This window comes from Ovis canadensis, chromosome 18 (genome assembly GCF_042477335.2).
Source record: "Ovis canadensis isolate MfBH-ARS-UI-01 breed Bighorn chromosome 18, ARS-UI_OviCan_v2, whole genome shotgun sequence".
NCBI lineage: Eukaryota > Metazoa > Chordata > Mammalia > Artiodactyla > Bovidae > Ovis > Ovis canadensis.
This window is the reverse complement of record NC_091262.1, coordinates 47,999,946-48,026,644: the sequence shown is the minus strand read 5'-3', so window position 1 is coordinate 48,026,644 and position 26,699 is coordinate 47,999,946. Positions and strand designations below refer to the sequence as shown.

The window sequence follows — 26,699 nt, the reverse complement described above, 5'->3', positions numbered from 1 at the left end:
TTCCCAAATTGTGGACTTTTAAAAAGAGCAAACAGCTTTTGTTTTTGTTAATCAACTGTACTATTTTTTTTCTTTAATTCATTATTTTCTGATTTTTTTTTTTTTTTAGTATAAACTGAGTCTTTATTTCAATGGTGTAAGTTAAGGTGTCTACCATGGTAGCTACTAGCCACATGTGATTACTTCAATTTAAGCTAATTAAAATTAAGTTAAGTTAAGTCGCTCAGTTGTGTCCAACTCTTTGGGACCCCGTGGACTGTAGCCCACCAGGCTCCTCTGTCCATGGGATTCTCCAGGCAAGAATACTGGAGTGGGTTGCCATCTGATTTTTATCTTTATCAATTTTTCTACTTTCCTTGGGCTTATTTTTCTGAAAAAAATTTTGCTTTTGAGTAAATTCCTTGAATTTACTTGATTTCCTTGATCCTTTGCATATAAATCCCATAAGTTTTCTATGTCATGCTTTTGTTCTTATAAAAAGTCTGTGTTTCATTATGGGATTATGAAAAAACTTCCGGAGATGGATAGTGGTGATAGCTGCATGAAAGTATGGATGAACTTAATGTCACTGAGTTGTACACATTAAAATGGTTGAAATTTTAGGTTGTATATATATTTGACCACAGTTAAAAAAAAAAGCTTGTAATTGCAGTTTGAATTTCCTCTTTAACTTGAGAGTTTTCCTAAGTGCATTTTAAATTTCCCAATTTTTGTTTTGTGGTGGTTGTTGCTGTTGTGTCTTTTGGCCATTTTTTTTTAACCCTAATTTTATTATATGTGGTTTGTGAAGGTATCACATATGCGTTGCTATTTGAACTTTATTGATTTCTTTTGTGGCCTGAGAAAGTTTAATTTAGGAAGAACACTTACTGTGTTCTTGATGAAAATATGTACTTTCCCATTATTGGGTAAAATATTTTAGGAAATTTTTCCATCTAGCTACTTAATTATTATCAAACCATCTGTGTTCTTACTTATTTGCTGTCTGATCTCATCTGCTGAAAGACGTGTTAAAAATCTGCCACTTTGATTGTAGATTTTTCTCATTATACTTCTGTCAAAGCTGTGTTAGTAGATGCATACGTGTTTATGCCAATTGTATCTTCCTGATGGACTATACCATCTATTAATATGAAATAGACTCCCTTTTTAAGGTGGGTTGCTTTGACTCTCCTTTTTTTCTGATGTTAAGATTGCAACGCCTACTTTTAAAAAAGTGTACACCTAGGACTTCTCTGGTGGTCCAGTAGTTAAGAATCCTTCTGCAAATGGGGACATCGGTTTAATCTCTGGTCTGGGAAGAATCCTCATGCCTCAGGGCAACTACAGCTCGCAGGCCGCAACTACTGATCCCAAGCGCCATAACTACTGAAGCCTGAGTGCCTAGAGGCTGTGCTCTGCAACAAGAGAAGCCACTGCAATGAGAAGCCTGCCCACCACAACTAGACAACAGTTCCCACTGCCACAAGCTGAAAAAGCCCATGTGCAGCAAGGAAGATCCAGTGCAGCCAAAAATAAAGAAATAAATAATTGTAATAAAAAATAATCAAAATGCATATGCCTAATGTATATTTTTCTATTATTAAAATTAATTTCCTATGAAATAATTCTCTAAGGCTCATGTTGAAAAATAGTCCTGATTTCAATTCTCTAAGGCAAACACTTTCAATTTTTTCAGCTACTTCTTCCAACATTTCCCACTGTATTAAAAAAATACTTTTGTGTTATTTCTTTCAATTTTGTGTATTACTTATTGACTTTCTATGGAAGTTGAAAAATTAGCTTTCTTTCATACCCTCTCTCAACCTCCTCTATCTTCCGATGAGATTAAATTATCATTTTTGCTAAAATCAACGTTCAGTGTTTACATTATGATAATTACCCAGACATTATTCACGGCTGGTTCCTGTAACTAATTAAGCTTCTATTTCTTTTCTTGTAGAACCTTTTGTTCTCTCTGGAACTGATAATTACCTTGGTTGTTTGGTGGGGTTTTTTTGTTGTTGTTGTTTATTTTTTGTTTGTTTCTATTACTCTGCCAATGCAGGAGACGCAGAAGAACTCGGGTTTTATTCCTCAGCTGAGAAGATCCCCTGGAGGAAGACATAGTACCCCACTCCAATATTCTTGCCTGGAAAATTCCACGGACAGAGGAGCCTGGCAGACTACAGTCCAAGGGGTCGCAGAGTCAGACACGTCTTAGCAACTGAGCATACCCTAAAACTTATTGCAGAAATATACATTTTCCCTCAGTGTACCCTTAAAAGTGAGTTACTTGGTCAGTTTCTTCTGTTTTCTTGGAGATATTCCTCTGAAGCTCTCCTTCCTTCTGCTCCCATCCAGGCCAGGCTGCTTGCTCCCTACACTTGCTGCACAGTTGCCATCCGGAGACTTCCCTGTACCATCATCCTCAAGTTTGCCCTGTCTGATGTTGGACCGTCCCTTTCCTGGGTCTTTTTCTTCTTGGTATAGTCCCTCTTTTTTGATGGAGCACCTTCTCTAGAGAAGCAGGAGAAGATCCTGATTTCATGGGGCCTAAGATAATTATACAAGATTAAATATAACAGAAAATAGTGTGAGAAAAGAAATCATAACAATTTGCATTTTTTGAAAATGGTAACAAATACCACAAACAACACAAAATCCAGGAAATAAGCCCAACATTAAACTGTATGATATCCCTCTGTAACAGTTTTCCTCCTGATATTTTAGTTGTGCTCTGATGCCTTCTGTATTAGTTGAGGTTCAATCAGAAACCAATCTCACTAGAAGGAAAAATTTCTATCTATCCATCAATCGTCTATTCATCTATCCATCTATGTATCTTTTAACTATCTATCCATACACCTATCAGGTATCTATCCATCTATGTGTCTTATCTCTATCTATCTATAGATCTGTTAGAGGGCTTTGACTTTGCACATCATGGGAGCTGGTTAAGCAGAATGTATAAGGCTGTTGCCTTTGCATCTTCAGCTGGAGCCTGATGTCTGCAGGGCAGGGAGGGTGAAAAGAAAGCTGGATGTTATGGGGGATACCATGAACAAACTGGCACCCCAGAGCATAAGCTGGGACCCACAAAGACTGACTGGAACTGTCTCCAACCTTGATGATGTGGCTGTCCTGGGGGAGAAGCTGGTACCCTATCTCGAAGAGTTAAAAACACAGTTGACTCAGGAGCTGGAGAATTTGAAGAGGCTCTAGGGGAAGGTGGTGCCCCGGCTGCTGCCCCAGACCAAGGATGTGAGCCAATTGGAAAGAAGCAGTATGTGTGAGCTACAAAGTAGCTGCTGCTTCTCTCCAGCTCTCTAAACATCCCTCCAAAGTGTCCCTTGTGGCCATCCCAAATGGAGACATACAAGAAAGGGAGTTCTGGGAAACAGTTCAGCCCGGCCAAGTCAACTCCAAAGGCACCAGTGCTTCTTTAGTGGTAATGATTTTGTAACATTTTATATTCTCCATTGAAAGAATAAAAAGGTAATACAGTCTTAATCATATAGTCAAATCTATGGTTTTTCCAGTAGCCATGTATGGATGTGAGAGTTGGGCCATAAAGAAGGCTGAGCGCCAACAAACTGATGCTTTTGAATTGTGGTGCTGGAGAAGACTCTTGAGAGTCCCTTGGACTGCAAACCAGTCAATCCTAAAGAAAATCAATCCTGAATATTCATTAGAAGGGCTTTTGCTGAAGCTGAAGCTCCAATACTTTGGCCACCTGATGTGAAGAGTCATCTCATTGGAAAAGACCCTGATGCTGGGAAAGATTGAGGACAAGTGGCGAAGGGGACAGCAGGGGCTGAGATGGTTGGATGGCATCACTGTCTCAATGGACATGAATTTCAGTAAACTCCAGGAGACAGTGGAGGACAGAGGATCCTGGCGTGCTGTAATCCATAGGGTCGCAAAGAGTCGGACAGTGACTTAGAAACTGAACAATAACAACAGTCTTAACTGTAGCATGTTCAATCAAAATTTATTTCTAGTATTTCTAGTTGAGATTCATAAAACATGTGACCTCACACAATTGGACCTGAGATTTACAATACTATTATAGTTCTGTGTCCCACAGACAGGGACTCTGATAAACTCCATTTCATATGGTTCTTACTCAAAAAGAAAAAAAAAAAGTGCCCTGACATTTAATCAATAATTTGGCTGGGTATGGAATTCTAAGTTTGAGATTATTTTCCCATAGTATTTGGAAGTTATTGGTCTATTTTGCAAATACTGAATATATTCCTGATAGGATTCACCATTGGTATTGACCAAGCTTCAGTGAGAAATGAACTCTTTCCTTACAATTTTGCACATCTGATGATGGGAGAAATTTCCTACAGACTAGCTTTTTGTTCCATGCATCTCAAACCTTGTTTTTTCTCTTCTGCCCACCTCAGTAATTGCCAGATGCCATAGAATATATTATGATTCAATATTTGGCCTTGCACCTTCCAGTCAGAGTGCCAGGTTAAGCCAGTGCCAGGTAAGTCAGTGGGTGATGGAAGTATTCCCAAACATGATTTTTCTTTATTAATTTTTATTGGAGTACAATTGTTTACAATGTTGTGTTAGTTTCTGCTGTACAGCAAAGTGAATCAGCTATACATATACCCCCGTCTTTTTTGGATTTCCTTCCCATTTAGGCCACCACAGAGCACTGAGTAAAGTTCTCTGTGCTATACGGTAGATTATCTATTTCATACATAATGTCAATAATATATACATGTCAATAGCAATCTCCCAGTTCTTCCCACCCCCAAACACCATTTTTACAATTAGATGTGAGTAATCACAACTGCTTAAGAAAGTGACTTAAAACCACATAAAAATACATAGGTCACTGTGAAAGGTTGCTGCTGGGAGCTGTGTGTTGCCAGGATTCGTGACCTCCAGAGGAGAGGATTTCGATTTGGGGTTAGAGACAAGGTTTGACTACTTGGAGATTTTTGTGTAGCAAAGTTTTATTAATGTATAATAGAGATAGGGAAAGCTTCTGACATAGACATCAGAAGGGGACAGAAAGAGTGCCCCCTTGCTAGTTTTTAGCAAGGTGTTTTATGTCTGTTAGAAGGCTATTAAACAGATAAGAGAGACACCTCAAGACTGATGGAATTGCACCAGGTCCATCCCCCACAATATGCACTTTTGAGATAGGATGGCACAAGGTGTGTCATTCCCCGGGCATAAAACAATTGACAGAAATCCTGGTTTGTTGAGCCATTATCAGCCCAAGGTTTGGGAAAAGAAAAAAAATTAGTTTTAGGCAGAACCATGTTGAAGGAAGGTAGATTAGAAAGCAAATACACAGTTTCAATAACACAGTTTAAGAAAAACATTTCTGTAAGAAAAACGCATTGGTTAGCTCAAGGCAGAACCAAGTGTTCTCAACACAGAATTAAAGAAGCCTCTTTCAATTTTGTGTAGAGAAGGAATGAAATGCCTGCCACTTGCAGTTCATTTCCTCAGGCTGCTTGGGGACCTCTGGCCTTCCCGATTGTTACCCTGTCAACTGAACTCACACTAGACGTACCCCCAGCTCAATACATTCTTAATCTGATCCCAGATATCCCTGCAGTCACTGCTAACACCGGCCAGCAGCATGTTCTGGACTTGGGACCACTTTGATGGATAGAATGTGGCAGAAGTAACTGGTTTCTGAAACTGAGTCTTCAGAAGCCTTGAAGCTCCCTCTTTTGCCCCCTCGGAACCACCCAATCATCATGTTGTGACGAAGCCCCAGCCAACCTCCTGCAGGATGAGAGGCCACAGAGAAGAGAGCCCAGGAACCCCGCCGAAGCCATGACCAATGACCAACGACCACGCGTGGACTGCGGACATCCCGGGTTCTTCAGCCTCAGTCGAGCTGTCCAGTGACATCAGCCACATCAGCGACGCCAGGCCGAGACCAGCAGAACTGCCCAGACGGCCAGCCCTCAAGATGGTGAGAAACATTTTTGTCTTTAACCACTACGTTTTGGAGCGGTTTGTCACGGAGCAGTAGATAACTTACTACATGTTAACCACACAATCACGTGTAACTAGATTTTTAAAAAACCCAGTTTGAATGCCCTTCTTTTCATTGATAACTGCTCAGTTTATTAGTGATATGTTCAAGTATGCGTACGTGCTAAGTCGCTTCAGTTGTGTCTGACTCTTTGTGACCCTATGGACTGTAGACCACCAGGCACCTCTGTCCATGGGATTCTCCATGCAAAAATAATGGAGTGGATTGCCACACCCTCCTCCAGGGGATCTTCCTGACCCGGGGATGGAATCTGCGTCTCTTACATCTCCTGCTTTGGCAGGCGGGTTCTTTACCACTAGGGCCACCTGGGAAGCCTGATACGTTCATATCTATTCCTAGCACCTTATTTTGAGTTTTCTCTCCATCACGATTTGCTTTTTTTTTTTTTGGCTTTTCCCCCCTTCCCATGTCTTGCCTTTTGTTAATTTGGTCCCGTTTTATTTATTGTATTTTTCTTCTCATGCCTTTAAAGTTACAAACTCTATTTCCATTCTTCTGGCTTTTCTATGAAACAGAAGAATATATGTGAACCTGTTTCTTCATTTTTCTTTGGCTAGCGGGTGTGCTTTGGGGGTAATTAGGCTGCATTTTACCCATTGGAAGGGAAGCCACTGCTTGTGGTCTAGAAAAATATAAAATATAGAGTAAAGCAATCAAAATCACAACAGGATAGGAGCCCTGTGAGCCTCTCTGTGTGTGGGCGTGCGAGTGGATGGTTATTGGAAAATGGCAGGAGTGCAGCTCGTCAGCTCTGGTCTTGCACTTATCAGCCGCCCACCTGACACTTATTGAAAGTGTCTGCAGATGGACCAAGCATCCACACTGGCCCCTTGCTTACCCTCTGCTTTTCCTTGACCACACTTTAGGCAGGCTTCTCTTTGCACTCCAGGCCCCTGATCCCTGTTCCCCCAAGCCTGCGCAAGCACAGAAACATTAGGCTGTGCCCCCCTCCCCCATCTGCCTCTCCTGGGAATTGCCAGACCACAGTGGAACACTTTTCCTGCCAAACCTCACTGGTATTTCCCCTTGCGTTTCAGCTTTCCCTCCAATGATTCTGCTTATCGCTTCTTGGCTCTCCTCTACCCTATAAACGAAAATCCCTTTTCTGTTTGGTTTTAAGATGTTTGCAGATTTCTGAGATGAATGTTCTCCCTATTGCAATAGTTTTTCTAATTAGAGTCTCTATCTAAATCTCTTATCTAAGTCTAGATTTCTGTTTATTTGACAAGACATAATTATCATTTGCTGAACTAAAAACCTGGATAACATCAGAAACCTGGAAGGTAAACTCTTTACAGGGAGTGGGACTAGCCCCTTATTTTTCTTTTCATGAACTTAGACTGCTCTTGAAACATTATTGGCATTGAATAGGTGTTTCCTAAATGGAGGAATGAACAAAGGAACAGTTGCTGAACTCAGGGGGTGAAGGAAGAGATTGGGACACCTTGTGCCTAGTCCCTCTTTGCCCTAGAAGTTAAGCTCTCCCTGTTCAAATCTATAGCTGCTAGAGATTCTGGAAATACATCTTCTACCTTGGAAATATGTGTAATCAGAGTGAGAAATTTTAAGTTACTTTAAAAAGCTATATTGTTTCAAAGCAGATCTCCTTACTCCTGCAGGAGGCAGTGACTGGATGACAATGGCGGAGTCACATGGTTAATGATGACAGTCTCACAGGAAGCTTAAACAATAGCTGGAGGTGCAAATATTTTTGCCACTTATTGAGTTCCCTGTGTCGTTTGCCTTGCTTTCTCCACTTTTACCTAACTTCTTGCAGCTGGATGCGTATGTTAACAGCAGCAGCTCAGCCCTCCCTAGTGACTGAGGCAGGAAGTTGGTCTGTTAATCTCAGCAGCTCTTGACAAAACCCAGTCAGCTAAAATCTGTCAACCCTTCCCCCAAAGCTGTTGCTGAAGCGAGTCCCCACCCCCTGGCGGCTTTGTCAGGCCTTGTTTATCTTTTCATCACTCTTGACCGGCTCTGGACTATTTCTGGATCCCATATCTGGGATTTCCCAGACAAATCCCACATCTCTGCCAGCTCCCTGGTGTCTGAGATTCTGAGAGGTGTGGAAAAACATTGTCTAACTGAACCAGCATTCCACTGTGGCAAAAAAGTAGATTTGTCCAAAGCAAGTTGGGCACAGGTGAATGTCCCTAGTCACCAAACATCCCCAATCACCGGTTTTCCCCACAGTGAGCTTTTGCCAACACTTACTCATCTCTATGCATTTTTATGCCCTGATATTAATTTCGATGGATTTTTCTTTCCCCTTTACTTAAAAAATCATTCAAATCCATTTTTAGTTGATTATTCCTTCTCTGAGCTGTTTTTAGAACAGCTGAAAACAGCACAATTATTAATGGCAAGAGATATTCCCCCTCACCTGGTGTGGGGTCCCTGTGATTGCAGGCTGGGGCTTACCTTTCTCTTCTCATTGGGCTCACTTGCAGCTAACCTATAGTCTGGTGGCCTAGCCTCTTTCCAACCAACTGACCTCTGCCTGGTCCACGCAATCTGACAGAGCATCTTCTTATTCCCGGTGGGAGGATGGGAGAGGAGCAACTGAATGGAGCAGAGAGAGGCCTGCCCGCGGGTAACTGATGACAGAGGTGCAACTGGGGACTTCCTTGGTGGTCCAGTGGTTAAAACTTTGCATTTCCACTGCAGGGGTCATTGGTTCGCTCCCTAGTTGGGGAACTAAGATCCCACATGCTGCACCGAGCGGACAAAAAATAAGTAAAGAAATAAATCTTTTTTTAAAAGGTGCAACTGATCTACGCACTCAACATGCTCTCTCTTCCACAAATGTGGGCTGCATCCCTATCACTGCGTCTGCTCACTCTCCCTACTCACCTCCCCAGTGCAGAGCATTGAGGATACTATATTAATGAAACCCTCCCCTCCCCCACATCTCTTAGTCACCTGTAAGGCCCAGAAGCAGTTACACCAATTAGAGCATCACCTCCTACCTTTCCAGCTACACAGTTGACTAGCTGAGCATCAGTCTAGAAAAGTCATCCTGAAACCTCACTCTAGTGTGGGGAGGCGACACACTCTTGCTTTGTTCTAAGAGATGTTCTTCTGAGGTCTCTGTAATGGAGGAGAGTACCTCCCTGACCAAGCACAGCAGCCTGGCTAGAGAAGGAAGGGTCTGTTCATAAGTCTGGGAGGTGACAGTTACTTCTAAATCAGTCAAGAGTTTTCATCTCCCCAAAGATACCAATGCTCAATTGAACATGGCAGCCGCTGAATTAGACTTATTATGGTGCTGTTTTCTCAATTGTCTTGTGAAACTAAGTTACATTTCCTGATTCAGAGGTTGTGGCGAAAATGTTCTCTGGGGAAACAAATGGGGAGAATTTTGTTTAACAGATGCGTTGGCCCTTTGCAGGGCAGAGCGGATTCTGTGAGCTGTTCCAGCATCCACACATTCAGTAACACATCTAGCCATGTGCTGAAAACGGCAACCCAAACAGGTTCTCCCGGGGTCTGTGGTATTTTTAGTTGAAAGATGGAGTTTTAAATTGTTTTCCTGATTTCTTTGAAGATCTTAGTGAAATCACAGATTATATGAAACAAAAGATTGTTATCTTGTCTAAATGTTAACTTTGCTCGTCTGTTGGCATATTGGCAAACAGTGCAAAAGTAAATGTTGAAAAATTCCATTTAGTCTATGAACTTCTCACCAAAGAGAAATTTTTAAATCTCACCAGGCTAAACGTCCTGTACACCTTTTACATAACACTGCTAAAAGGAGGTTTGATTTGCTTACCTTGGATATTGAGATTTTCATGATGAAAGTTTAGGTCACTTTTCCATTTCCTGAAAGCATGAATAAGCACTCAATGAGATTTTTAATTTATAGAAGTAGAAGAAGATAGCCTCCTTAGGCATACACTTACAAGACGTCTTATGGAATAGATGTTAAAATATTGACCTACTATAAAATAACACTTTCCAAGTGTGGGACCAGAAGAATGTCCTTCTATAACTTAGAAATACACTGAGACGGAATTCCCAGTGACTTAGTGGTTAGGATTCTCAGCTTTCACTGCCACGGCCCGGGTTCAATCCCTGGCCGGGGAACTGAGATCCTGAAAGCTGTGTGGCATGCCCTTGACCACCACCCCTCCTCAAATATACTGAGGATGAGAGTGGAGAAAGGGGTTACTGTGAAATGGAAATCTATATGCCATTTCTCCCCAAAATTGTCTGGTGCTCTTTGAAGAAGTTGCAGAAAAGGATGAACGGAGTGCACCTGACTAGTTCCATTCAGGTGCAGGTTGGACAGAAGCTCATCCAATGAAAAAAACGACTCATTTCTTGGAAGTGAGACTGCTTCGGAATTCAAAAAATTATCATCGGTAAAGGACAGCCAAGCTGAACAGGACTTTCTGAATTCCTTTGCCGTCACTCATTTGAAACCCAAATTCAGTTTCACAAGTTCAAATGGCCTCTGTGGTTTGGAACCACTTTTCCTGAGAAAAGAGGTTTAACTTGTGATGCCATTCAATATGCTTCAAGATGTTTTAAAATGACGGACATTTAAGGCTTCCTTGGTGGTCCGGTGGTTAAGAATCCACCTTCCAATGCAGGGGACGTGGGTTCAATCCCTGGTCGGGGAACTAAGATCCTACATGCTGCAAGGTAACTAGAGAAAAGCCCACGTGCCACAACCAAAAACCTCTCATGCTGCATTTAGACCAGACACAGATAAACAAATCAGATTAGTAATAAAGTAAAATAAAATGATGGATGTCTTAGACATGGAGAACATATGGGATGAATTTATAGACACAAAAGGCTGACAAACAGCTGGTCTCCTAAAATGAGCTTGTAGGTACAAAGAGGAAGGGCATTTTTGGAGAGGTGGAAATTAATTTCTACAAGTTCAAATTTCTGCTGATGCAAATAAGTAAAATCCTAAGTATTCCAGGCTCACACACTTTTTCTTGAGAGGCTGCCTAGCACAGTGTTGTCACGTTGAGCCAACACTAGGACCCTGTGTAGTGCAGGCTTGAGAAGAGCAGAACTGCAGGTCAAAGTGTTTAACTGTTTAAACTCTATTGGTCTCTATTCCATTTCACCACCACATAAAGAAAAAGAAGGCTGTCATAAAGGCTGCAGGCAATTCAGAGAGGTGTCATTGGTAAAAGAAGCTGAAAGAGTAAAAATATGCTACCATATCATGGGACAGAAGGAAAAACATCTTTGTTACTTTTTATTAAGTACAGGTAATATCTGTTTTGTTTAACTGATACTATTATATTTATAGAGTGTTCCTTTTAGAAGTCTTACATGTATGTATGATTAACTTACAAAATTTTAATATCCAATAGAGTTTAAAAGATAAACTGCTATGTCAGAGGATATAAGAGTACAAAAATATTTTTATAGTTTTTCTCACACTTACTACATGCCTAGTTCTACTATTAATGACCACCATTGCTCAGCTCAGTTCAGTCGCTCAGTCGTGTCTGACTCTTTGTGACCCCATGAACTGCAGCAAGCCAAGCCTCCCTGTCCATCACCAACTCCCAGAGTTCACTCAGACTCACGTCCATTGAGTCAATGATGCCATCCAGCCATCTCATCCTCTGTTGTTCCCTTTTCCTCCTGCCCCCAATCCCTCCCAGCATCAGAGTCTTTTCTAATGAGTCAACTCTTCTCATGAGGTGGCCAAAGTACTGGAGTTTCAGTTTTAGCATCATTCCTTCCAAAGAACACCCAGGGCTGATCTCCTTTAGAATGGACTGGTTGGATCTCCTTGCAGTCCAAGAAACTCTCAAGAGTCTTCTCCAACACCACAGCTCAAAAGCATCAGTTCTTCAGCGCTCAGCTTTCTTCACAGTCCAACTCTCGCATACATACATGACTACTGGAAAAACCATAGCCTTGACTAGACGGACCTTTGTTGGCAAAGTAATGTCTCTGCTTTTGAATATGCTATCTAGGTTGGTCATAACTTTCCTTCCAAGGAGTAAGCATCTTTTAATTTCATGGCTGCAGTCACCACCTGCAGTGATTTTGAAGCCCCCAAAAATAAAGTCTGACACTGTTTCCACCATTGCTACTATTGTTTAAATGATAGCTTTTGTGTAACAGAAAGTAAACAATATAGAATAATACATAATTTCAAATAAAAACCTATTTTTATACTTGTATAGTAAAAATTTGAAAGTAATAGCTCATATGTATATAATTATTTATTACACATGATATTATTGTACATTTATTTTTTGGTCTGGTATGGCATAGCTGTCTTAGACTCTCTGAAAAGTTGGTCATCCTGTTTGTAATTCAGCATAATGGTTCTGAGATTCATCCATGTCGTGTGTATCAGTTATTCAATGTTTTTTATTGCTAGGAAATATTCCATATTATCGAAGAAGGCAATGGCAACCCACTCCAGTACTCTTGCCTGGAAAATCCCATGGATGGAGGAGCCTGGTAGGCTGCAGTCCCTGGGGTTGCTGTGAGTCGGACATGACCGAGCGGCTTTGCTTTCACTTTTCACTTTCATCATTGGAGAAGGAAATGACAACCTACTCCAGTGTTCTTGCCTGGAGAATCCCAGGGATGGTGGAGCCTGGTGGGCTTCTGTCTATGGGGTCGCACAGAGTTGGACACAACTGAAGTGACTTAGCAGCAGCAGCGACCTTCCATATTATGGATGTATGCCTGTGTTTCTTTTAATTCGTTCACTACCTGATGTTGTTTCAGTCCTGGGTGATTATGAATAGTGCTACTTTAAACATATGCAAGCAGGCTTTCGTATGAACATGTATTTTTATTTTTATTGAGTACCTCCCTAAGAGTAGAATTGATGGGTTGTACACTAAATATAAAGGTAAGCTCTTGTATTGTTTCCCAAAGTGGCTGTGCCATTTTGCATTCCCCCAGCCATGTACGAGCTGCTCCGCATCCCAGCAAGCACCTGATTATTTTAGAGTTTGTTTTGTTTTAAATTCCTTTTCAGCCATTCTAATAGGTGAATAGTGCTATTTCACTGCTTTAACATTTCACAGCAGTCATTCTGATGGACGTGCACAACTGCCTTGAATGGAACTGAGACAAAAAGAAAACACAAAGAAAAGAAGTCCCCCAGTGAAATTGGAGAATGGGACAGGTGTGGAAAGGGCCCTGGGGAACATATGTGGCTTTGGGTAAAGAATCAGCTTGTGGTTGGGGAGGAACAAGAAGGGGATCAGCCAGACTCTCCCCTCCCCTAGAAGCTCACAACCGCAACCCTAAAAATTCTCAAGAGGAAAGAAGGAATGGGGGAGAGGGGAAGAACTCTTGCTCAGAGAGTTCGCTCTCAGGGACTTTCATAAACTCTATGAAGGCAGCCTGCTTTCCACCTCATCCCCTGCCTCTGTCCCCAGAAACTGCCTCATCAAGGAGCCCAGGGGATGCTACAGAGTGAATGAATGAGGGTCTCTGGGCCACGGAAGCTGCTCCCTCTCACCATCCCTTTGCGAACCAGTGAAGCAGTGACTGCCTTCTCTGCCAGCCCAGGGAAAGCCCCTTTGCTCATCCTGTCAGCAGAAACACACTGACTGAAACCACCCACCCTGGCCAAGCACCATAGTAACTGTTTGTGTGAGTTGTTTTAAGACAGGAGGTCCTGGTAAGGAACATGGAACTAACAAGCCACCACCAACCGGAAGAGTTTGGGAAAGGTCAAAGGGAGACACCACGCATCCTACCACCTCCCAGAATCCTTCTCGCTGGAATCCATCTTGGCTGAGCAATGTGTGTGCCACCAGTAAGAATCCTGAGTCAGGATGACTGGCCAAAGACAACCCTGAAACTAATCCCACCATCATAAAACCCGAGACTGCAAGCCATGAGGTTCTGGGGTTCCCCTACCCTTCTGTTGTCTGCCCGGGCGCCCCTTCCCAATAACGTCTCTTGCTTTGTCAGCACACGTGTCTCCTCAGACAATTCATTTCTGAGTGTTAGACAAGAACCCACTCTTGGGCCTTGGAAGGGGTCTGCCTTCCTGAAACAACCCCAAGCGCAGGCCCAACTTGTTCCCATCTGGTTATTTCCTCACTGCCTCTCACCCCTGCCCACTCCACTGCTGCCCTCTTCCTACTGCTTCTCCTCTGGGTGATTGACACAACCTCCTGACAACTCTCCCTGCACCCCAGCCTCCTTCTCTCCCGCCTTGCTAATCTATCTCCTCTGCTCCAGATGCCAAATTCAGAAATCGCAGCTCTTGTCCTGTAGTTCTCACATCCAAGCCTCTTCACCGGCTCCAAGGTGCCCACACGAGAGAAGTCAATGAGCTGTCAGGGCCTGGCTCCCTTCCTCACACTGGCACTCTGGTGGCTGGGATTTTGGTCAAATTCCACCTTCACGTCTCTTATCCTCCTCTTTCCTGATAAAGCCACAGTTGATCCAGAATGTCAGGCCCCTTGAGAAACAGAGAGATTTTGCATTCTGGTCCCCTTATTTCCTAAGCAAGGGGACATTGATGAATTTCTTAACCCTAGTCTCAGTGTTCCCTTCTCTGTGTTTAGTCACTCAGTTGTGTCCAACTCTCCATGACCCCATGGACTGTAGCTCACCAGTCTCTTCTATTCATGGGGATTCTCCAGGCAAGAATATTGGAGTGGGTTGCCATGCCCTCCTCCAGGAGACCTTCCTACCCCAGAGATCAAACCCAGGTCTCCTGCATTGCCGGTGGATTCTTTACCATCTGAGCCACCAGGAAAGCCTAAGAATACCAGAGTGGGTAGTCTATCACTTCTCCAGGGAATCTTCCTGACCCAGGAATTGAACCGTGGTCTCCTGCATTGCAGGCAGATTCTTTACCAGCTGAGCTACCAGGGAAGACCTCCCTTCTCTAGAATGGGTAATAAAAAATGCCTATGTTCTGTGTGGTTTTAAGGAGATAGTTTGTATGAAAGGTCTGGCACATGGTATTTAAAGAATGGTAGGTACAATTTTAGGTAATTCCTGCCTCAAATAAGAAAGAAAAAAAGGCTAAAAATGTAACAGGAGGGAAAAGGACAGGGCACAACTTTTGAAAGAATGACATAGCCCAAGACAACATAAACCGGTTAGAATCAAATGGGACCACGATGGTAGACAAGACTAGACCCTGATCCTCAGTCAGCAAGCTAAATGACACACCCAGAGGCACCACGACAGTTCCAAGGCACTATCAAAAGAGCAAGGAGTGGGCAGTGGCCCAGTTCCTGCAAACCTCCACCCATTCTCCAAAATAGATGGAATAATGCATATGAAACTACCCAGCCTATGAAAACTAGCCACACCACATTTGGCGGCCACCCTCACTCTCTGCCATGGCCCACACTTTGCCTGTGCTCCTCTCTAAGTAAGTAAGTGAAGTCACTCAGTCGTGTCTGACTCTTTGCGACCCCGTGGACTGCAGCCTACCAAGCTCCTCCATCCATGGGATTTTCCAGGCAAGAGTACTGGAGTGGGGTGCCATTGCCTTCTCCGGCCTGACTATATAACCTCTCCCTACTCACTGGGTACAGGGTGCATAGTTCTGCTGGCCTTGGCCTACTGTTTTCCCCCTTTGCCTGGCAGGGCAAAAAAGGCACCCTTTCTTTCTCCTCCATAACTCTGTCTCCTTATTTCTGTCTGGCATTGGTTCACAAAGAGCCAAGATTTTGGTAACACTGCCTCTGAGTTCAATGCCCCCACTGTGGCCTTTGGGGTATCCCCTAATCGTTCATACAACCTAAAGAGGGGTGGGTCAATCGATGTGCCCTCCCAACCCCTCTCTGCCCTCTTCCCACCAGCAACCAGCCTTCCTTCTTGGGAGAGAGGTCTCCAGTGTCCAATAGGAAGCAGTAAGGAGAAGAGCGAGAGAAGATCTCTCATTCTCTGGGATGGGCAATTGGGCTTTTCTTCATGTGTGAGCCTCATGTAGCGGCAAGATAAACCAACAGACGGAAGCTTCCTGAAGGTAGTCACTGAACTGGGGCTAGGCACAGGGCTCCAGAAACCACTAATAATGTTTGGAATTCTTCTAAGAAGGATACCCTCAAAATTCTCCAAAGTGATGGGCCTCTTTGGAGTAAAAACTTCCCCGGAATTGATGGTGTTCTAGAGGGAATATTATGATTGAGTATCAGGGAGGAGCTTGAGGGTTCTAAAGGGGTCTTTTGATTAGATGCCCTCTCAGTTCAGTTCAGTCTCTCAGTCGTGTCCGACTTTTGCGACCCCATGGACTGCAGCACGCCAGGCTTCCCTGTCCATTACCAACTCCCGGAGCTTGCTCAAACTCATGTCCATCAAGTCAGTGGTGCTCTCTCAAGCCTGGCCTCATTCTGGGCTCTATAACTGAACAAGGCATCAGGGTTTCAAAGGGCTTCCAGCTGCTTGAAAAGCAAAAATAAATAGAAGCAGCTCGTATATCAATAAAGCAAGTCATTAAGGAAAGTAGGGGCTTTTAATACGAGGCAATGTCAGCACAAGGAGATGTATACAAAGCGGGGTCATTTTTAGAATATGGTGAAGGCCCATTATTCTTTTGACAATAGGAATAAAGAAAGCAATTAGAAACTCCATGAAAATAAAAAGCCGTACAAAAAAAGCCATCACCCAAATATAAAGCAAATGAAAATGTGGCAAGCCTTTGAGTACTTGATGGAGCCTAAGAAAACTGAATACATGTGACCTTGGGGCATTCTCAGCCACCCTTTAAACGGCCTGGGCATCACGACCTCAGATCAGAAGGGAAGGAAATCATCCTTGGGTACATATTCCTTTGCTCAGCAGTGAACTGTACTCCTAGTAATATTGGTTTATTGATTTTTCTTAACTTTTAAAGCCGATCTAAAGAGAAAATGCAACTGACGTAATTATGACTTCAACACAGCATTTAAATATCATCATTCTTTTAAAATGTCAGACTGTTACAGACAGGTTGAGAGGTAGATGAGTGTGGGGGAGGGGAAGAGGAGAGAAAGGAATGGCAGATTTCTCATTTTGTTTAGTGGGAGGCATTAGATGGCATCTCCGTCCCTGGTGGCTCAGATGGTAAAGAATCTGCCTGCAATGCAGGAGACCTAGTTTCAATCCCTGGGTTGGGAAGATCCCCTGGAGGAGGGCATGGCAAACCACTCTAGTATTCTTGCCTGGAGAATCCCCGTGGACAGAGGTGCCTAGTGGGCTACAGTCCATCGGTAGCCAAGAGTCAGACACAACTGAGCGGCAAAGCACAGCACACAGCACCACTCTATGGAGGAGGAAGGAAGGGGTACTATTTAGAGAACAAAGGCAACCAACAGGAGAACCAGGACTATTTTAGCTAGCCCTGCACTTTAGAAGGCTCTGCTCTGACTCTAGCCTAGAGTTGCCATGTTTGGTAGAATTTCAGATAACAAATATGGTTTTTGTTCTTTTTTTTTTTTTTTCAGTATATGTATGCTCCCATTTACTATTGGGGCCATACTTACACTAAAAAATTATTGCTGTTCAATGGACTTCCTGTATTTTATCTAGCAATCCCATCTTGCACATGCCTCTCAAGGGGACTTTTCCACCTAGAGCCTGCACCCACTTCTAGACCTGGGACCCTGGAATTCTTTGCCCAAATGAACAGCCTGAAACCTACTTCCAGGGCATCTGTAAGTCTTCTCACCCTAACCACTCCTCCTGAGGGAGAGCTACACCAGGGTGTGTGTCCCCTTAGGCCTGAGTCAGTTTGAGGGAGGCAGGGGATGTGGACAGAGCTTGGGTGGCGGGACTGGGGCATTCACTTCTCTTTGCATAGGGCCCCTCATGGTATGGGATGGAGCCTGGGGTGGGAAGAGAAACAGGCCAGCTGTCAGCTGGGGGCTGTGGGAGACGGTGGGTGGGCCCTGCCTGCCTGTCTAGTTCTAGGACTCCAAAGAGTACAAGAATTCTAAATTTGAACTTGGCCTTCAAGCGGTTATGAAAGTACATTTTTCAAGGTAGGAGAATAGAACACTTTATGTAGCTTGCAGGATTTACAACTTCTAAATATTTAGACACATGCAATGTGTGCCCCCCGTGTGCCCTTGTCCCAGGCCCTGCAAACGTTCTGGGCAGGCCTGATGTGTGTAACCACAGCAGAACTAAAAACAGAAACCAGCCCAACTTGTTGCCTCTGGGGAGGACGGGGCAGGAAAGGATGGGAGGCAGAGAACTGTAATATTTTATATTAAGCCTCTCTGTCCATTTGATTTTCTGTTGTATGATTTGCATTCTTTGTCATGAAACACCATTCAAGTTCCAAGCTCCTCCCTCAAATCCTCCTCACCCCCAGCTCACACCCCCTTCTCCCAACCCCTACACCCCTACGTAGTGCAGCATTCTGGCCTGCCTGGCTCTCTCCCAGAGTTCTCTGCAGCCGAGGCCGCCTCCCCAGCTTGGCCGGCCACCTGTCTCCTCTTCTTGTCTTCCCCTGAGAGGCGGCCTTAGGCTGAGGTCAGCACAGCCCTGTGGCCCTGCTTCCCAATGGTCAGCAGCCTCAGCAGGAACTCCTGTCCTCCCTCCATTTCCGGGTGGTGCTCTCACTGGTACCCTCCAGGAAGCCTCTCAAGGTTGGGAGAAGCCTGCTGCCCTGCCTGCAACCTCTTTCTGCAGGTTTGTGTGGAGCAGGATTACATGGAAACGGTGCTGCCGCCTGGCCGGTTAATGGGCAGCATTAACCTGGAGGGCTCTCTGCTGCTGGCAGGATGCTCCACGCTCCTCCTAGCTGTCACCACCTTTGACACCCTGTTCTCTCATGGCTGCAGTGCTGCCTGCCCTCTCCTCTCTTCTTTCTCTCGCTGCCCTTGTCTCCCTGTTTCTCCTTTGGCATGTTTACATTAGTCTATAGTCTTCTGCCTACTGCCAAGGATTTTGCCTTCCAATAAGGCACAGGGACCATTGCTACTCTCCCATTCTGGATCCCAGACCCTGCTTCAGACCTGGTTTTAAAATACTCCTGTCCCACCCTCTAAACCTGCACCTTCATCCAAACCTAGCCTTTCAAGCTGACCCCTAACAAATAGCCTTTGGCCTGTTTTGGCACCCTAGAGCTACTTAGGGACAGGTATCCTGACCCTGTAACTCTGGCCCCAGTCTGGAACATTAGTTCAAGGCCTCATTCATTCGCAGCACTCCCCAGTCCCACCTCTAGCCTTGGAGAAGGGCTGGGGCTGCAAACTGGAAATCTGCTGTGTGCTCTGGGTGAGTGGCCAAGGTCTGAATTTCTGGAAATTGTGGGATTGACCTGCAGAAGAACAAAAATAATTCCAATGAAATATGTCCTAGTTGGCACTGCTGCTGAAAGTGGTCCCTGTGAACTAAGGGAAAGGTCAGGAGAGGGCAGTGAGGATGGTGCTAGGAGGTGGGGATCAGAAAGGCCAGCTAGAGAGTGTCCAGCGACAGAGAGGGCAGTGCCACACAGAAGGGAGGGGTTGGTGGGACACTGGGCAGACAGAGGAGGGCTGCGTACAGGGGCGTCTTGCTAGGAGCCTAGAGGTCTTTCTTCACTAATTCATTCAACACTATTTATTGAGCACCTACTAGGTGACTGGCCCTTGGCAGGCACTGGGGGTATTGCAGTGAACAGAACCAAATACCCTCTCATGTGGAGCTCATATTCAGACTAGGGAGATGGAGAAGAATTATACTCGGATACATCAAAGGTGTTAGGAAGAGAGACAGAGAATTTCCTTGTGGTCCAGTGGTTTAGGACTTTCACTATCGTGGCCCGGGTTCAATCTATGGTCAGGGAGCTAAAATCCTGTAAATCCCATAGCCATGCAGCTAAAAAAAAAAAAAAAATGAAGAAGAAGAGGGACAAATAAGGCAGAGTGAGGGGGCAGATTCAGAAACTGAAGAAACTAGGGAAAACCACTAGACCATCAGGTATGACCTAAATCAAATCCCTTCGATTATACTGTGGATGAGAAATAGATTTAAGGGACTAAATCTGTTAGACAGACTGCCTGATGAACTATGGCCAGAGGTTCGTGACAATATACAGGAGACAGGGATCAAGGCCATCCCCAAGAAAAAGAAATGCAAAAAAAAACACAAAATGGCTGTCTGAGGAGGCCTTACAAACAGCTGTGAAAGGAAGAGAAGCAAAAAGCAAAGGAGAAAAGGAAAGATATAAGCATCTGAATGCGGAGTTCCAAAGAATAGCAAGGAGGGATAAGAAAGCCTTCCTCAGTGATTAGTGCAAAGAAATAAGAAAAACAATAGAATGGGAAAGACTAGAGATCTCTTCAAGAAAATTAGAGATATCAAGGCAACATTTCATACAAAGATGTGCTTAATAAAGGACAGAAATGGTATGGACCTAACAGAGGCAGAAGATATTATGAAGAGATGGCAAGAATACAAGAAGAACTGTACAAAAATGATCTTCATGACCCAGATAATCACGATGGTGTGATCACTCACCTAGAGCCAGACATCCGGGAACGTGAAGTCAAGTGGGCCTTAGGAACCATCACTATGAACAAAGCTAGTGGAGGTGATGAAATTCCAGTTGAGCTATTTCAAATCCTGAAAGATGATGCTGTGAAAAGGCTGTACTCAATATGCCAGCAAACTTGGAAAACTCAGCCGTGGCCACAGCACTGGAAAAGGTCAGTTTTCATTCCAAACCCAAAGAAAGGCAATGCCAAAGAATGCTCCAACTACCGCACAATTGCACTCATCTCACACGCTAGTAAAGCAATGCTCAAAATTCTCCAGGCCAGGCTTCAGCAATATGTAAACTTCCAGATGTTCAAGCTGGTTTTAGAAAAGGCAGAGGAACCAAAGATCAAATTGCCAACATTCACTGGCTCATCGAAAAAGTAAGAGAGTTCCAGAAAAACATCTATTTCTGCTTTATTGACTATGCCAAAGCCTTCGACTGTGTGGATCACAATAAACTGTGGAAAATTCTGAAAGAGATGGGCATACCAGACCACCTGACCTGCCTCTTGAGAAACCTGTATGCAGGTCAGGAAGCAACAGTTAGAACTGGACATGGAACAACAGACTGGTTCCAAATAGGAAAAGGAGTACGTCAAGGCTGTATATTGTCACCCTGCTTATTTAACTTACATGCAGAATACATCATGAGAAATGCTGGGCTGGATGAAGCACAAGCTGGAATCAAGATTGCCGGGAGAAACGTCAATAACCTCAGATATGCAGATGACACCACCTTTATGGCAGAACGTGAAGAAAAACTAAAGAGCCTCTTGATGAAAGTGAAAGAAGAGAGTGAAAAAGTTGGCTTAAAGCTCAACATTCAGAAAACTAAGATCATGGCATCCAGTCCAATCATTTCATGGCAAATAGGTGGGGAAACAGTGGCAGACTTTATTTTTGGGGGCTCCAAAGTCACTGCAGATGGTGACTGCAGCCATGAAATTAAAAGACGATTGCTCCTTGGAAGGAAAGTTATGACCAACCTAGACAGCATATTAAAAAGCAGGAACATAACTTTGCCAACAAAGGTCCATCTAGTCAAGGCTACGGTTTTTCCAGTGGTCATGTATGGATGTGAGAGTTGGACTATAAAGAAAGCTGAGCACTGAAGAATTGATGCTTTTGAACTGCAGAGTTGGAGAATACTCTTGAGAGTCCCTTGGACTTCAAGGAGATCCAACCAGCCCATCCTAAAAGAGCTCAGCCCCGGGTGTTCTTTGGAAGGACTGATGTTGAAGCTCAAACTCCAATACTTTGGCCACCTGATGCAAAGAGCTGACTCATTTGAAAAGACGCTCATGCTGGGAAAGATTGAGGGCAGGAGGAGAGGGGGATGACAGAGGATGAAATGGCTGGATGGCATCACTGACTCCATGCACGTGAGTCTGAGTGAACTCCAGGAGTTGGTGATGGACAGGGAGGCCTGGTGTGCTGCGGTTCATGGGGTTGCAAAGAGTCAGACACAACTGAGCGACTGAACTGAACTGAGGGTCTCTTCCTTCTCTTCTTTGGTTTCACTTCCTCAGATCCTGAAAACCAGAAAGTGTCTCCGTGATCTGCACCACCCCCCACCCTGCTCCCTGTGTTCAGCTTCTCACATCACCTGCTCCCACCTTGGGGCCCTGCTATTGCTCTTTTCTCAAACTGGAATCTGTAGGGCTCACTTCCTCTATCTCTGGAGACTTTCAGATACCAACTCTCCAGATCTTCCCCAGTCACTATATTGTCACTCTGTCCCCTCAGTTCAGTTCAGTCAGTTCAGTCGTTCAGTCGTGTCTGACTCTTTACAACCCCATGCACGCCAGGCCTCCCTGTTCATCACCAACTCCCGGAGCTTGCTCAGACTCATGTCCATTGAGTTGGTGATGCCATTCAACCATCTTATCCTCTGTCGTCCCCTTCTCTTCCTGCCCTCAATCTTTCCCAGCATGAGCGTCTTTTCAAATGAGTCAGCTCTTTGCATCAGGTGGCCAAAGTATTGGAGTTTGAGCTTCAACATCAGTCCTTCCAAAGAACACCCGGGGCTGAGCTCTTTTAGGATGGGCTGGTTGGATCTCCTTGAAGTCCAAGGGACTCTCAAGAGTATTCTCCAACTCTGCAGTTCAAAAGCATCAATTCTTCAGTGCTCAGCTTTCTTTATAGTCCAACTCTCACATCCATACATGACCACTGGAAAAACCGTAGCCTTGACTAGATGGACCTTTGTTGGCAAAGTTATGTTCCTGCTTTTTAATATGCTGTCTAGGTTGGTCATAACTTTCCTTCCAAGGAGCAATCGTCTTTTAATTTCATGGCTGCAGTCACCATCTGCAGTGACTTTGGAGCCCCCAAAAATAAAGTCTGCCACTGTTTCCCCACCTATTTGCCATGAAATGATTGGACTGGATGCCATGATCTTAGTTTTCTGAATGTTGAGCTTTAAGCCAACTTTTTCACTCTCTTCTTTCACTTTCATCAAGAGGCTCTTTAGTTTTTCTTCACGTTCTGCCATAAAGGTGGTGTCATCTGCATATCTGAGGTTATTGACGTTTCTCCCGGCAATCTTGATTCCAGCTTGTGCTTCATCCAGCCCAGCATTTCTCATGATGTATTCTGCATGTAAGTTAAATAAGCAGGGTGACAATATACAGCCTTGACGTACTCCTTTTCCTATTTGGAACCAGTCTGTTGTTCCATGTCCAGTTCTAACTGTTGCTTCCTGACCTGCATACAGGTTTCTCAAGAGGCAGGTCAGGTGGTCTGGTATGCCCATCTCTTTCAGAATTTTCCACAGTTTATTGTGATCCACACAGTCGAAGGCTTTGGCATAGTCAATAAAGCAGAAATAGATGTTTTTCTGGAACTCTCTTACTTTTTCGATGAGCCAGTGAATGTTGGCAATTTGATCTTTGGTTCCTCTGCCTTTTCTAAAACCAGCTTGAACATCTGGAAGTTTACATATTGCTGAAGCCTGGCCTGGAGAATTTTGAGCATTGCTTTACTAGCGTGTGAGATGAGTGCAATTGTGCGGTAGTTGGAGCATTCTTTGGCATTGCCTTTCTTTGGGTTTGGAATGAAAACTGACCTTTTCCAGTGCTGTGGCCACGGCTGAGTTTTCCAAGTTTGCTGGCATATTGAGTACAGCCTTTTCACAGCATCATCTTTCAGGATTTGAAATAGCTCAACTGGAATTTCCTCACCTCCACTAGCTTTGTTCATAGTGATGGTTCCTAAGGCCCACTTGACTTCACGTTCCCGGATGTCTGGCTCTAGGTGAGAAACTCTCACACCTGAGCAATGGGGAGGGGTGTGTGGAGAGGAATGTGGAGGGTGGGAGAGAAAACAGGAGTAGAGTCAGCCGGGGGCCAGGCATGCTTTGTCTGGGCGAGGGCCTCTGGGTGGAGGCGAGAAGATGGGGCCTGGCCTATGCCCCCAGTTACAGCCTTGGGAGCCTGCACGAGGAGCTGACGCTGGAGCTGTCCACCCCTCATACCCACAGTGTGCACGTGTCAACAAGCACACATAGAAAACCAGCACAGTGCATGTAAATGGAAATGAACATGCATGAACACACATGTGCACGCAAACTCCTCATGCGAAGGCAGATGTTCGTTAGAAATTCTAGAACATCAAGGCTGAAGGACGTCAGACAGTCTCATCTGACTCCCACATGAAAAAGAGAAACTGTATTTTCAATGGCCCAGGACAGACTCTCCTTCTGGGGAGACCCACAGGCTTACCCAAGTCCCTCCAGGAGCAGCTGAGCTCCCTACCAATTATTCCCACAAGTTGTGTGGAGAGAGAGTGAGGTTGGGATCAAGACCCACCTGCCCTCTTGGCATGATGGCAAAACCCTACCACCACGGCTGCCCACGCTTCTGAGTGCCTGCTGTCTCCTTCCTCTCAAAGCTGATTTCCAGGCCCACTAGACCTTCTCTCTCCATCTCCTTTGCTGTGTCTTCCTTTGTCTACCTTCACTCTAACCCTGGTTCTTAGTGATTCTGCGGTTTTTTTCTTTCTTTCTCCCCCATCTCTCTGTCTCTCTTTCCTTGGTCTCTCAGTTTCTCTCCGGTTCCCTCTCTGCTGGGCTCTATCCCTCTCACTCTATTTTCTTTCTCTCTCTCTCCAGGATCTTTATTTGCCTTCCAGGAAAAGCTGACGTGGCTCTGGTCACTCAGCGGGAGTGAGGCCTCTTTGGGGTGGGGGCTTCAGGAGGGCTGAGCCGCTGCAGCTGGGGAGGGATTGGCCGCCCCATGGGAAGGAGAGGCTGGAGGGATGGGAGGAGAAAGGGCTGGGCTTCCAAGGAGGGCTGGAGAAGGGGGAGCCGGAAGAAAAACTCTGGGAAGAGGCGAGCACCACCTCCCCTGTTAGGGCGATCAGCTGTTCCAGCTGGCCTGGGACTGTCTGGATTTTAACACCGAAAGCCCTGCATCCCAGGACTGCCGGGCACTCTACCCTGAGGCCCACAGGAGCCAGGATGGGGCAGGCAGGAAGGGCTTCCAGACCTGACTCCTTCCCTCCCACTCCACACCTTCCAATTCTCCCTTCCACTGTGGAAGGGCTGCCGGGTATCCAGGGATGGTGCAGAGGTTTGGGGTCTGGGAGATGCTCTCTAGTCCTGGGCCTTTATGCCCGCATCTGCGATCTAGGGATAGTCAGGGTGTTCACACACTCACCAAGGACCCCCACCTCCAGGCCCCCAGGGAGCTCCTGGCCTGGAAAGAGAAAGGGGAGCTGACTCCCGGTTGTGTCCTTACCTGCTCGCATCATCTCCTGTGGGACAGGCTTTGCAGGGAGAGCTTGATAAGATGATGGCACCCGGAGAGCTGAGGGGCTGCCTAGGAGGTGATAAGTCCCACCCTTGGAGGCGTGCCACTGCTTCTCAGGCTTTGTGGTGGGTGGCCCCACGTGGCCCACTGTGAAGCGCCTTGGAAGACGCGAGACGCTTCTTAGTAGAGGCCCGCTGCGTCCCGGTGGCCCTTGTCCTGTTGTCCTTCCTGGGAGAGGTGGCTCATGCTGCCCCCTTTTTACCCTCAGGAGGTGATGGGATCTGGGCAGATGGGGGAGGGTTGTCAGTGACTGATGGGTGCAGACTCGGTGGGCAGGTTACTCTTGCTTCACCTGCCATAGCTCCCATTCCCCCCACACCCCCACCCCCAGCTGTTCTGCACGGGATTCTGAGGATGGCCTGGCGCTGGGTTACCATCAAGGTCTTTGGCAATGTGGAATGAGGTGCAAGGACCCTCAGGAAGGCTGGTAACATGCTCACATACCCAATGGACTGCGGATGCCCCACGCACGCTCATGCTCATGTTAAGTCGCTCAGTCATGTCCAGCTCTGTGCGACCCTGTGGACTGTAGCCTGCCAGGCTCCTCCATCCATGGGATTCTCCAGGCAAGGGTACTGGAGTGGGTGGTCATTCCCTCCCAACCCAGGGATTGAACCCACATATCTTATGTCTCCTGCATTGGCAGGCAGCTAGTGCCACCGGGGAAGTGGGTCCCCTACATTGTGTGAGATAGCCTTAAAACATCCTAAGGAACCTGGTCTGGACCCAGAGTCCCTATCTGTAAAAGAGGGTGTGGAGAAGGGAGCCTCCAAAGTGCTTTCATTTCTGGCATCTGATGCTCACCCAACTCACCCACTCGTTGAGTCAAGAACTATTTATTGAGCATCTTCTCTTGTGCCAGGGATTAGCAACAACTGGGAGGGCACATTGTCTGCCTTCAACAGGCTTCCTTCCTAGTAGAGGGGTCTCCCTTTAAACACGTGGGAGTACATTTATGTTGAGTGAATTAACTGAGAGAACCTCTAAAAAGAAAGACAGTTCTAAACAAGTAAACTAACAGGGGAAAATTAAAAGGCAACTTAAAGAAATAGACAATGTAGATAGAAGGACACTTTTTAAAAAAGGCTATTATTAGCTTCAGAGAAATAAAAAATATATACACATAAAACAAGAACTGGGTGTAAATCTCCTCCCCGGAGGCAGTTAGAGTTGGGACAGTGGAGTTCAAAGAGTGATACTGCCTCTCCAGACAAGCAGCACCAACGGTGGGGTTTCAGGCCCTTTGGAGACCCCAGAGAGAATATTACAGAAGGAGCAAGGTCCTCAACCTCACCTGGCTGCCAGGCGGACAGTCCTGGGTGATAGAGCCGTCTCTGTGCCTGAGTGCCTCAGAATCCCCATCAGAAAGCTGAAGCCTGGCTGATTCCTGTCCAGAGCTTCCTTTTACCCGACTGGAGTGCAGTCACACCCCT

The 26,699-nt window shown here is 45.3% G+C and overlaps 1 long non-coding RNA gene across 2 annotated transcripts; it reads right to left on the bottom strand.

Annotated features, from left to right (window-relative positions):
- Positions 1-1,737: 1,737 nt before the first annotated feature.
- On the bottom strand, positions 1,738-26,699 carry LOC138423828 (uncharacterized). Of its 2 annotated transcripts, none has more exons than XR_011250466.1 (4): positions 26,561-26,699; positions 25,195-25,487; positions 9,798-9,847; positions 1,738-2,535 (listed from the first exon to the last, which is right to left on the bottom strand). It is a non-coding gene; the product is annotated as an uncharacterized lncRNA (long non-coding RNA). The 2 variants fall into 2 exon arrangements; XR_011250465.1 differs by lacking the exon at positions 1,738-2,535 and adding an exon at positions 4,518-5,929 and having other exon boundaries at positions 26,561-26,680.